The sequence below is a fragment of the Lactuca sativa genome, chromosome 4 (genome assembly GCF_002870075.4).
Source record: "Lactuca sativa cultivar Salinas chromosome 4, Lsat_Salinas_v11, whole genome shotgun sequence".
Taxonomy (NCBI): Eukaryota; Viridiplantae; Streptophyta; class Magnoliopsida; order Asterales; family Asteraceae; genus Lactuca; species Lactuca sativa.
Genome location: NC_056626.2, coordinates 80,267,994 through 80,279,499, shown reverse-complemented (window position 1 = coordinate 80,279,499; position 11,506 = coordinate 80,267,994).

The following is an 11,506-nucleotide window of genomic DNA, read 5'->3' as shown; positions in this document are numbered from 1 at the left end:
AACTCCAATATCAAGTGAATTAGCCACACTTGGCAAAAACTTGATGGATCTTCTCCCTTTGTTGAATACAGAACCTACGTTAATAAAATTCAACAACCCCATTATTGATTTACTTTGTGAAGGGTAACTCAATCTAAATAAATGCAAGTTGTTGTATGCTTAAGATTGGATGGGAAGGTCTTCACACAACGCTTCTTCATCTTTCTTTTGTATGAATCACCTAAAGCAATTGGTAGATTTAAAAATGTAACAAAATACAAGCTAGTAACAAATATAAAAAAGAACATGATCATTATCTTAAGCCAATCAATCTTCCCTAGGGTTTTTCGCATCTTGAAGCTTTTATAGCCATACAAAATAGGATAAAAGGAATATCATTCTTCTTTATTTTGATATTTTCCTATACATCACTAATAATTTCACAAGCAACTTTCCTCTTTAGCTCCTTAATGTCCTACCTTTACAAACATGTAGTATTAATATACTAAATCAATATTCAATGGCTATTTATTTTTCTATAGCCCATGTTTCATCACAATTGGGGGGGGGGGGGGGGAGGAGGAGGAGGAGGAAGAGTCACAAAATGTGATAGGGAGACATGAATCGAAACCTTAGAGGGGACTTGAGTGGATGAAACCATGGTTGAGATATAATGAGGAAGACAACAAAAGGTGCTACTGCTGCAATTATTAGCCGGGGAGGAGGCTGACATCTTCAAATTTCTTCAAATTACATAGATATCTATGACATAAAATATAATTAGATTAGGAGTGTTAAAATGAATATATTGAAATTAAAAGAATCAGAAGAAGATCGAGTATTTATTAAGAATCTTTACAAACTGAGAATGAACACCCCTAGCGCCTTGTTCCCGAGTTTTTTTTGTAAATTCATTAAAGGAAAGGAAATGAAAATTTTGCCAGAAAGAAAGGGAGGTGAAGAAAATATTCATTATTCTGTGTTCCCGAGTTCGAAGGAAATGAACAGAAAGGAAAGGAAAATTTTTAGTTTTTGTGTTCCCGAGTTAGGAGGAAAAAGAATATAAAACTTAAAATTTTCCTTCCCCTCACTTTCTTCCCAAATCCGCCCAATTTGGGAGGAAAATTTGGAAGGAAAATATGACTCCAAAATCCTTCCCCTCCCCTCACTTTCCTTCCATTAATGAAACCTGGGAACACGATTTTCCTTCGACACCCCTCACTTTCCCTCCGTATCCTCCCATTTCTCTCCTTAAGTGGAACGTAGGAACACGACGTAGGCTTTCCCCTTCGATATTACTTAGGAACGGTCCATGGTTCTTAGAGATCCATTAATTCAATGTCTGACTGAATTCATGAATCACACCCCATCAATATAGAGGATGGTGGGTTGATCCAGATAAGGAGGCTATGGATGAAATTAAAAAAAAAAAAAAAGAAGAAGGGGAAGTAGTCCGACGGTTGAAACGATCAGCCTACGATTCAGTTGTGGAGGTTGCTAATTAGGTCGAGACAGGAGGGGGAAAAAGAGAGTAGCCGAAATGGGTACATATGGCGGTTAGGAAATGAAGGGACTGGGAGAACACAACCTCGTCGTTACTATGTTTTCCTTCATTGAATGTTCAAAAATGAACACATACTTACCTTATCCCATTTGGATTTATTATTAATACTTCCATTTGCGAGGGAAGAGAACAGGTGGAGATGGCGGTCATATGCAGTTCGTGATGTGAAGGTGAAGAGTGGGTACTGGTGTGCAACTGGTGCGATAGTAGTGTGGAAAGAAGTGTAACTAGGGCGATAGAGGGGCATCGGTAGAGGTCGGCGTCAAGAGGAAGGTGATTATAGAGGCCTGCCAGATATTGAAGAGAGTAAGGAGGGAGACAGAAGAGATTTGGGAGAAACTGATGTGTAGCGGATTTTAGGGCTTTCAAAAGGAAATCTAAGACCCTAGTTACAAATGAGATGCGCCTGTATACATTTTTATTGCAAGCTTAATAAGATTATACATAGTATCATAATAGCTGTATCTTTTAATTTTCAAGAAAAAAAAATACATGCATGATTACTAAATGTTGCGGATCATATGGTAGATTTAAGTAGTAACTCGAGTAACCCAAAAAATACATTTAAAGAAATACCTAACAACAAAATAGATAAACTACATAGGATGCGAAAAGCGATAAAATGTATAATAACGAGAACAACACATACAAAGATAAACCAATGTAACTGAAAAACAACATTGTTCACGAGAAGTGGGCATTTGCATCATTATCTTATTAGGGATATGATGTACATCCATAATGTAATATCTGTATTTTAGGGCTGGAATTTTTTTTTTTGTGAAAATAAAACTTGAATTTTAGTAAATAATATATATATATATATATATATATATATATATATATATATATATATATATATATATATATATATATATATATAAAGAGTATAATTATTACATAATTATTTAATTAAAAACATAAAAAAGATTAATAAAAAACCTAAATATTATTTAGACTTAAATAATAAATTTGAGAGTAGGGTTAGAAACACTAAAATGGCGAAACTTTCCATTTCAAGCCTTAAACTAGTCAATAGAGTACAATTTAATGAATATTTATATTATGTGAATTTAGTCATAATTTTGAAAGTTAAAACAAAAGGTTAATCAAGTTAGTGGTTTAAATGAGAGATTGAGAGTTTATGAAACATCCCAAAAATACCACCCAAAAATTTTTGTTTGAAAACTTTACTAAACCATAATATCACTCATCAAAAGATAAAAACCATGACTCATGTATCTCAAAATGTCATAATAAGTTTATCAAATCGAAACTAGTGTCAAAATCATACTAGAATATCAGAGTCTATCTCCCAGGCTAAACTGTGGTGTGTGCCATGCCATCATCCCGAGCCCTTCCCTTTGCTAGCTGTAGTACCTAAAATCAAAAACTGAAACTGTAAGCACAAAGCTTAGTGAGCTCCCCCAAACTACCACATACCATACAATAACACATAAAGCAACTACTGGGCCTTGCCTACTGCATCGGACCAAAGTCCGGAAACTGCATCAGACCGAAGTCCGGAACTAACTAGGGCCTTGCCCTCTGCATCGAACCGAAGTCTGGAAACTGCATCGGACCGAAATTCGGAACTATCCAGGGCCTTGCCCTCTGCATCAGACCGTAGTCCAGAAACTACATCAGACCGAAGTCCGGAACTAACCAGGGCCTTGCCCTCTGCATTAGACCGAAGTTCAGAACTGACTGAACATAGCATAACATAATCATAACTACTAGCATAAACACATATATTGCATATTGCATCGGACCGAAGTCTGGAACGCATAACACAAGGACATGCTTGAATCACAAAGACATCAAGCACACTGAGCTACTGGATCAAACTGAGGTCCGGAACTACTGCTAACTAAACGGGCTGGCATTGTGGCCGTAGACCCGTTCCTACTAGAAGGAAAACTCACCTCGTAACGCTGCCTGCTGAGATGCTAAGTTTGAAATTGCCTGACTGCTGCTCCGGAACTCCCCGACTACAATTCCCACAAACACTAAATTAAATACCGATAACTAACCTCAGGAAAAAAAACTATTTCACCCCTGGTCAAAGTGGTCAAAGTCATCTTTCAGTTGACCGGACTCGCCGAGTTGGGACGCCAACTCGCCGTGTCCCTTTCATTCTTTCTGATCCTCTACCCGCTTCTGCTCGTCGAGTTTGGCAAATACTCGATGAGTTCTTCTTCGATACTAACATCGAGTCTAACTTCATCCGACTCACTGAGTTGTATGAACAACTCGTTGAGTTCTCCTTCATCATATGAACTCGTCCATTCTGTGACTCGCCGAGTTGTATGAACAACTTGTCGAGTCTGTTCTTGAGGCAAGAAGATTGCCTTGGACTCGCTGAGTCTTAAGGACGACTCATCGAGTCTCATGCATGCCATTACTATATACAGTCGATTCTAGTCGATTCCAGTGCATCCAATCCATAGATCTGGGCTTCTAGGGCTGGTTTTACACGTAAAGTTTCCAACTTTACGTGCATGCATAAGAGAATGGGGCTAAAACACCAAAATCATCCAACAATAAGCACTCAGGATTTGGAACAAGGCTATATTTGCATAAAGGTAGCTACATTGAGGTCCTAGAGTTCAATAACATCCAAATCTATGGTTTCCATCCTAAGGAGAGTTCAATTATCGAGTTTGAATCATATAAAGTTCCAAGAGAAACATAAACAAGCATAAATGAGGGTTAAATGGAAGAATGGGCATGGTGATAACTTTATTACCAGAATATGTAGCAAATAGAAGCTAGATTCTGGATCTCATTTCTCTTCTATTGGTCTTCTTTCCTTCATTATCTTCTACAACTTCCAAGCTAGAACAAAACATTCAAGCTCAACAATGGGGACTAGGGTTTACAGAGAAATGCTCTAGAGGTGCTGGAGGCTGGGACGGGAGGCTATAATGAAGTTTAAATACAGTACAAACCCTGATATTTAGGGTGTCTTCCAGATAGGCGGACTCGCCGAGTCCGGAATATAGACTCGTCAAGTCGCCCGCTAAAAAACGCGTGCAATTCCCGCCTCTTCTCGACAAGTTGGGCTAATGACTCATCGAGTACCTCTTAAGAAATGAAAATTCTTTATTTAAATTGCATACCAGAAATGGGGCATTATAGTTTAGGGGGTTCATTTTGTCAAGTTGCTCAAAGTATTAGAATAACTCGCTAGTCTCTCCCCCCTTTTGGTTTCAGATCGTGCTTTTGTCTTTTGAGATAGAGAAGAAGTAAATGGTGATTTTGAAGAGAATTTAGTGAGCAGTGAGAGTTTTAGAAGGAGATTGAAGAACTGGACTTTGGGATTCGTCAATTAGGCGTGTGCCCTTTTAGCAAAATTGTCCAAGATATGGAAGTCGACTTCGACATGACTGTCAGACAGAAAGCAGTCTTTGAGTGTCTGCGGACACCTCATGCTCAGGATTTTCTGCTGACTATCCCTATTGATGGTCTTGGCCAGCATATGTCTCCTGTGGAGTACTGAACTATCCTTCGCTACCGCCTCATGATTCCCCTATTCCCAATTGATGAGATATCCCCAGTTTGCCGCAAGGCATGTTTGGATACCATTGGGGAACACACGGTTCATTGTAGAGAGCTCCCTAGTTTCAAGTACAAACATGATATGGTTCGGGATGTTCTCTTTGATGCTTGTCGGCATTTTGGTATTTCTGTGAAGAAAAAAGCACCAATGAACTTTTTGACGGACCCGTAGGATGGAAGGTGCACACTTAGACCGGCTGACATTTTGGTCTTTGGATGGATAGGAGGGAAGTATGCGCGCATGGATCTTACTGGGGTCTCTCCTCTCGTTGGTTTGGGGAGAGGGGGTTTCACAGTAGGGCATGCCACTTTGAAAGCCGCTGCGTGAAAAGTGGTAAAGCACGAGAATGCATGTATAGAAAATCAACATTATTTGTATCTTTTGTATTCGATACATTTGGTTTTCTCGCACCAGAGGCGATGGAGCTCCTCAATAGCGTCCAATGGGTCATGCATTCTAATGTCATATCTCCTAGATCCACAAATTTTGTTTTCAAAAGAATTGGTTTTTTCATCCAAAAAGGGCTAGCGGTGTAACTTGTTACCCGTTTGCCTTCAATCGATATGTATTAAACTATCTTATTTAAAATCATAAAAAGATTAGGCCTTAAGATGTATAAATCTATTCAATCTAACTGTATAGATTAATCTAAGGTTTAGTTATTCAATCCAAATCCTAAAATATTTAGATTAATTATGTTAAAATAGAATTCCTATCTTGATTCATCTGTTAGTTCTTTAATCTAAACTCCAATCTCCATTATAATGGTTAATTTAAAGTGAAGAACTTGATGAAGTCATAAACCCGGGTTTTATGATGGAAATCAAGTTTTATGATTTGATTTATACTTTAGGTGTGTCTTTAAGCTAGAAAATTGTAACAAAACATTAATGTATTAACACTTAACCATTGAAGTGTTTGATTCCATTTCTAGTAATGAAATTAAGGAATTTGAACCTTGATTGATGATGATGTGTACTCTAGAAATGATAACTTGTACTTAAGCTTTAATACTTGTTAATATTAGAATATTGGTTTTAGGGTTAGAGTATGCTATTCTTTTATGGTGATTTCATTTAATTATTTGGTGTTATGAGCTTAAGTAATGATTTCAATGGTTAATCACCATTGGAATGAAATGAAATGCTTTCCAAGTGAAAATGTGCTTATCTATTCAAATGGAAGTAATGGAAATGGATTTATAATTATTATGAAGTTTTTGAGCTCATATACATTAATGATGAATCTATGCCTGTCAATTACATTTTTGAGATTGGAATCACATAAAAAGGAATGGAATCATGAGTTGAGGTCTAGATTTGGAATATAATACATGTATGATTTATGATTGGGAAGGATCTATGATGTCCATTAAGCTATAATGAAGCAAATATGATTGTTAGTGATGTGAATTGTTATCGAGAATTAAGAAAAGAAACAATGGATTTGAATGATGAAAGATGATGAACACACGGAGTAAATATTAATCAGATCTCATTTTTATTAAGACTGATTACAAAGTAAGCTAAAGAGAGATATTGTGTTTCGATATCTTCTATCTACTTCAAGCCTAAGTCCCTATTTATAGGGAGCATACAAAAAATATACTAAGTCTATACATTGACACTTCGCACACAAAATTGACTTAGTAAAATAACATACAAATGCGAATCATTACAATACACACTATTCGACTTTTACAACATACATCTACATTCTCCCCCTTTGTAAACAGTCGATGCAATTCAACTCAAAAGCTTTTGAATTGTAGAATGAATTGTTCTTCGCACTTCTCCATACCAGGAGATCACCTTCTTCAAATCTCTCTTGTCAACTTCGTTATTTTTCTTGCAATTGTTCATACGTACAATGAAGTGCGTATATTGCGAAGAATTGTATCTTTCAATCTCTGAAGCTTTGAATAGAAATTTCTTCGGTTTTCCTTTAGTGTCTCTTCCTGAAAACACCATGCCAAAAGGTTTGAGGCATATCTCACCCACAACATACTTCGACAGAGCAGATTGTGTCAAAGTATCTTCCCATGGAACTTTAGCTTCTCTTCCTAGCACATTTTCTAACTCTTCATCAGTAAGTGCCAGACAATTGAAATAGTTGTCGATAAACGTCTTCACATGTGCGAATCCAACTTTAAACACATCTATTTCCGAGCCTTTGAGTTTGTTTTCTTCCATATGCTTCAGAATAAGAGCTACTGTGAAGTCGTATTGTTTGTTGTCAGCTCTGATAACAAAATATCGAAAATTTTGAAGCAAGTCTTCAAACAGAACATCCTTCTTTATTGTAAGCACCTTCTTGATCTTCATCAGGGACCAAACTTCATCAGGATTCTTCCCAAGAACAGCACGAAATCTGATTTTCATATGAGTATAATCATCCGGATTATCAAATTTCTCACTGATCTTGTATTGAGCCGTAATAAACAACATTTCATTAACTGGGAAGTCCAACTGACAGTGATCTGAGTTCGCAATATCGTAACTTCTTTTAGGCTTCTTCTCGAACTCATACATCTCCCTTCCTACAAATTTCGACTCTATAGTTTCGTAAGAGTAAAGTTTCGCAGGATCTCCTTTGTTCATGGAGGGAGGATCACTTGCCCTTTGTCTCATGATGCTCTGAACTTGTCTCATCCTTTCCAATTCAGCCTCAGCATCAGCTTTTAACTCCTCCTTCGAATTTTCGTACAAGATGCCTTTTCCTTTTCCTGTTACATCTTTCTGAGGTTTTGAGCTAGAACCTCCTTCGTTTTCTCCAATAACAATTCCCTTGGAAATTGTTTTTATGGTTATTGTTGTTGAAGAAATCGGTTTTGGAGGAATTGGAAGAGTTGCAACCAGTTGAGTCGAAATCACTTTTCCCACTGTTTTAGCCTCATCTTCTTTGCTTCGACTTTTCTCTCCCCCTTGCACCCCTGTGAAAACAGGTGGAGCATTCTTCGGAAGTAAAGAAGTGAAATTTGAAAGCGGAGCAAGAGCCTTTTGAATAGCTTGTTCTAAAGTTTTAATCTTTAGAGTCAAGAATTCAGGAGTAATGATTTGCGAAGAGGATGAATGCGAAACGGCTGATTTAAGCTCAGTGACTAATTTGATCAAGTGATCAAACTTCTCCATTGTGGCAGCTTTCTGATCTTCAATAACAGGAATATTATTGAGTTCGTGGAGTTGAGAAGAAATTTCCACAATTTGCTTTTGAAGATCTTCTTGTCTCGTATGCACATCTTGAAGATCCTTCGCAAGTTCAGACTTCAATTCCTGAATTTTGAAGTTGACATCCTCACGAACTTTCTTGACGTCTTGTACAAAAAGAATGTGTCGTTCTTTTGTAGCAGCTTTAAGATCTTGAACTGCAGACGTAAAATTATTCCCTTGTGCTTGCACTCTGAGTTCATTATTTTTACCAGATTGATCTACTTTCTCCATGATTCTTTTCTCAGCTCCTTTAATCATGACATCCACCTCCATTGCTGAGATCGAAGACATTCTCCCGGAATCGGCTTGCGATTGGATAATAGCCTTCAACTTTTGATTCAGTATTTTAAACTGCTTTCCTGTCATCAGCATATGATCAGGAATGTCTTCTTCGTCTGAATCAAAAGGAATGTCGTCTAGTATTCCTCCAAAAGCACCTTCTTCGACTTCAGGATCAGACATTTGTTGCGAAGGTGGAGGATTTTCAGGTGATTGGGATGGAAAAAGTGTGGTGAATGGGTTTTGAAGGGCATGATCAAAGATGGATGAAGTGGTTGATAAAGTGGTAATAGGTAAGGATGTTTGTAGTGTGGATGCAACACTCGGGATAGGTGCCCTCGTATCAGATACGTTGACAACCATATCCGAAATAGGTACCTCCTCAGAAACTGACTTGGTAAGAACTATTTCGAGTGGTTTGGAAATGGTAGTAGAAATTTGCGAAGTTGAAATGATTGGTAAAGAGACATTTACCATAGTTGTGACAGGTGGAGTTTCTGGGACAACTTCTTCATTTGATGATTCATTGCGAATCACCATCTTCCTCTTCTTAACTAGCGTTCGTTGCATGTTTTTCGCAACATCTTCTGCCCGTTGGCGTTTCTTCCCTGGAGACACTGGGGCGGGAATACTGTGAATAGTAACTCCTTTACTACTCACTTCCGCTTTGCGAATTTGTTTTAAAACCCCAGACTTGGAAGGTAAAATTTCCTTCTTCGATTTAAATAAAGTTTCCGCGGTTGGAACAACTTCATCTTGTACAATGGGTGAGGATGAACCCTTCGCTCTTTTCTTGCTCACCTTCTTCTTCGACAGAGTAACAACATCGGGTAATACACCGGTCTGATTAGCTGTATCAATGTTTTGCAAATATCTCACCAAAACTTTGTGAGTGGGAGAAACTTTGCGAAGCATCGCATCCGGAATGCGAGCAACACGTGTAAAAATTGCTTCATCATCTTCAACCACTTTTGGAAATTGGTAAAAGGAAAATTCAGCAACTTCAACATCTGTCATGATTGGAATTGCTTCTTTCTCGTATACTTTCTCCAAAATTAAACTCCAGTATCTTGCACAAGAGATCCCCTTCTCCGAATTTGTGTTTTCCAGGCTTTTCACAAATTCCTTCCACAGCTGAGTCGCGTAATCAACATTTATGTCATAGTATATGCCCATTACCATGGCATAAACTTCGACTCTTCCTCTATCCAAGCCGACTGATCTTCCAGTAAGGCACCGTAGGAAAATGCCAAAAAGAAAATTCCAGATGCATGGCAATCCCGACTTCCTGAAGTCACTGATCTTCTCCAACTCCGGTTGATGTCCCATCTCATTGAACATGTGAATGATCTGGGAGTTTACAGGTTTAACAAAGGGAGGGTTGTTTGGAATCTGCAAGAACTCCACGAACAAATTCTTTGACAGTTTGACCCTTTTGTTGTTGATAAGATTGAAAGTAATCGCATCCGCCGTGTGATTGTATGAAGCCGTGGAAGCAGCACGAGATAGCCACACCATTGGTACTGGGAATGATCTGAACATGGCAGTTGATAACGGTGATCGTTTCAAAGCCACAATAAGCATCTTCAGATCTTCTGGATACGCAGAGACGTTTGGATCAACTTGATAATTGGTGCTTTGAATCTTCATAAGTGATTGAGAAAGGACCTCATCAGTGTTGGAATTTGTGGCTGCCATTGTTAGGGTTTAAAAGAAATTTGAATTTTGGATCAAGATGAAAGCTTTGAAGTTTTGTGAGAATTCTTGTTTGCGTAACCGTACACAGTGTTCTTGATCCCCCTTTTATAGGTTACTCAAAATTGATTTGAAATTAAAGCGGGATACATTTAATGTTATCCGATGTGGCACCTTGAATCTCGGATCATGACTGTAAAAGATTACTATGCTTCAAAAAGTAACTGTCACATCTCCTCGAAAACCGGATAGAATACCAACCATTTTGAGTATACAGCCTGTCAAGTATCCGTTATAGAATCCGAACCGGTAAAACCCTTCACATGGAAGCAAAGCTCTTTCACTTTTGGGATTTAAAGTGAATCATATGCCAGACTTGCGAAATCATCAGTCTGAGTTGGTTTTACTCAGAACATCAAGGATTTCGTGTGTGCATTGTGCCAATGGAATAAGATAAGAATCAAGAAATTTTGGAATGTTGTGATGTCAAAAAGTTAATTTGACATGAATGCAGAAAAACCCCAGGCACAGGTTGCTTCGTTAATCATCAAGAGAGATAATCAACAGCTTGTGTAGTTTCCCGTGAATTACAATCGAATACTTGTAAAGAAGTATCAAAGGGCTTCTTTTAAAAAGCATTTTGGGTTGGTTTGAAATTTCATTACATATCAGCCTTAACATAAGGTGAGAAATTGTAAATGAAATTACTTGTTTGACCAGTGTAGTCAGTGACAAGTTGGCTTGTGAAAATATTTATCATGACAAGAATTTGCGAATGAAACTTACACTGAAATCATATTCAAAAGAAAATTTGTTTTGGATCTTGTTGGGTAACAAAAATTCTTGGTTGCAAATATTTGATGAAGACCACACATGCGAATTGAATATGATTTGAAGTTTCGAAATGTTTGATACTGAAACAAAGGTTTCGTAAAAATCTGGAACAAAGTTCCTCGTCAATTCCTTATAGGTGTATGAATTTTGGGTTTCACTTTCATCACGGACTCATGATGTTAGATCTTAAACACAGAGTTGTGATTTGTCTAGGTTTTGATTGGTTTGACCAAAGACCTCAAGGACAAATCTTTTCAAAAAAAAATTTTGGAGTGTAAGAACTGTTTGGTTTAAAAAGATTGGTTAAGAATCGAAGTGTACCTCTGTTATATTTGGACAAAACAGAAAACTCTTAACTCTTTTGAGAAGAGTAAGGTAGCTCTT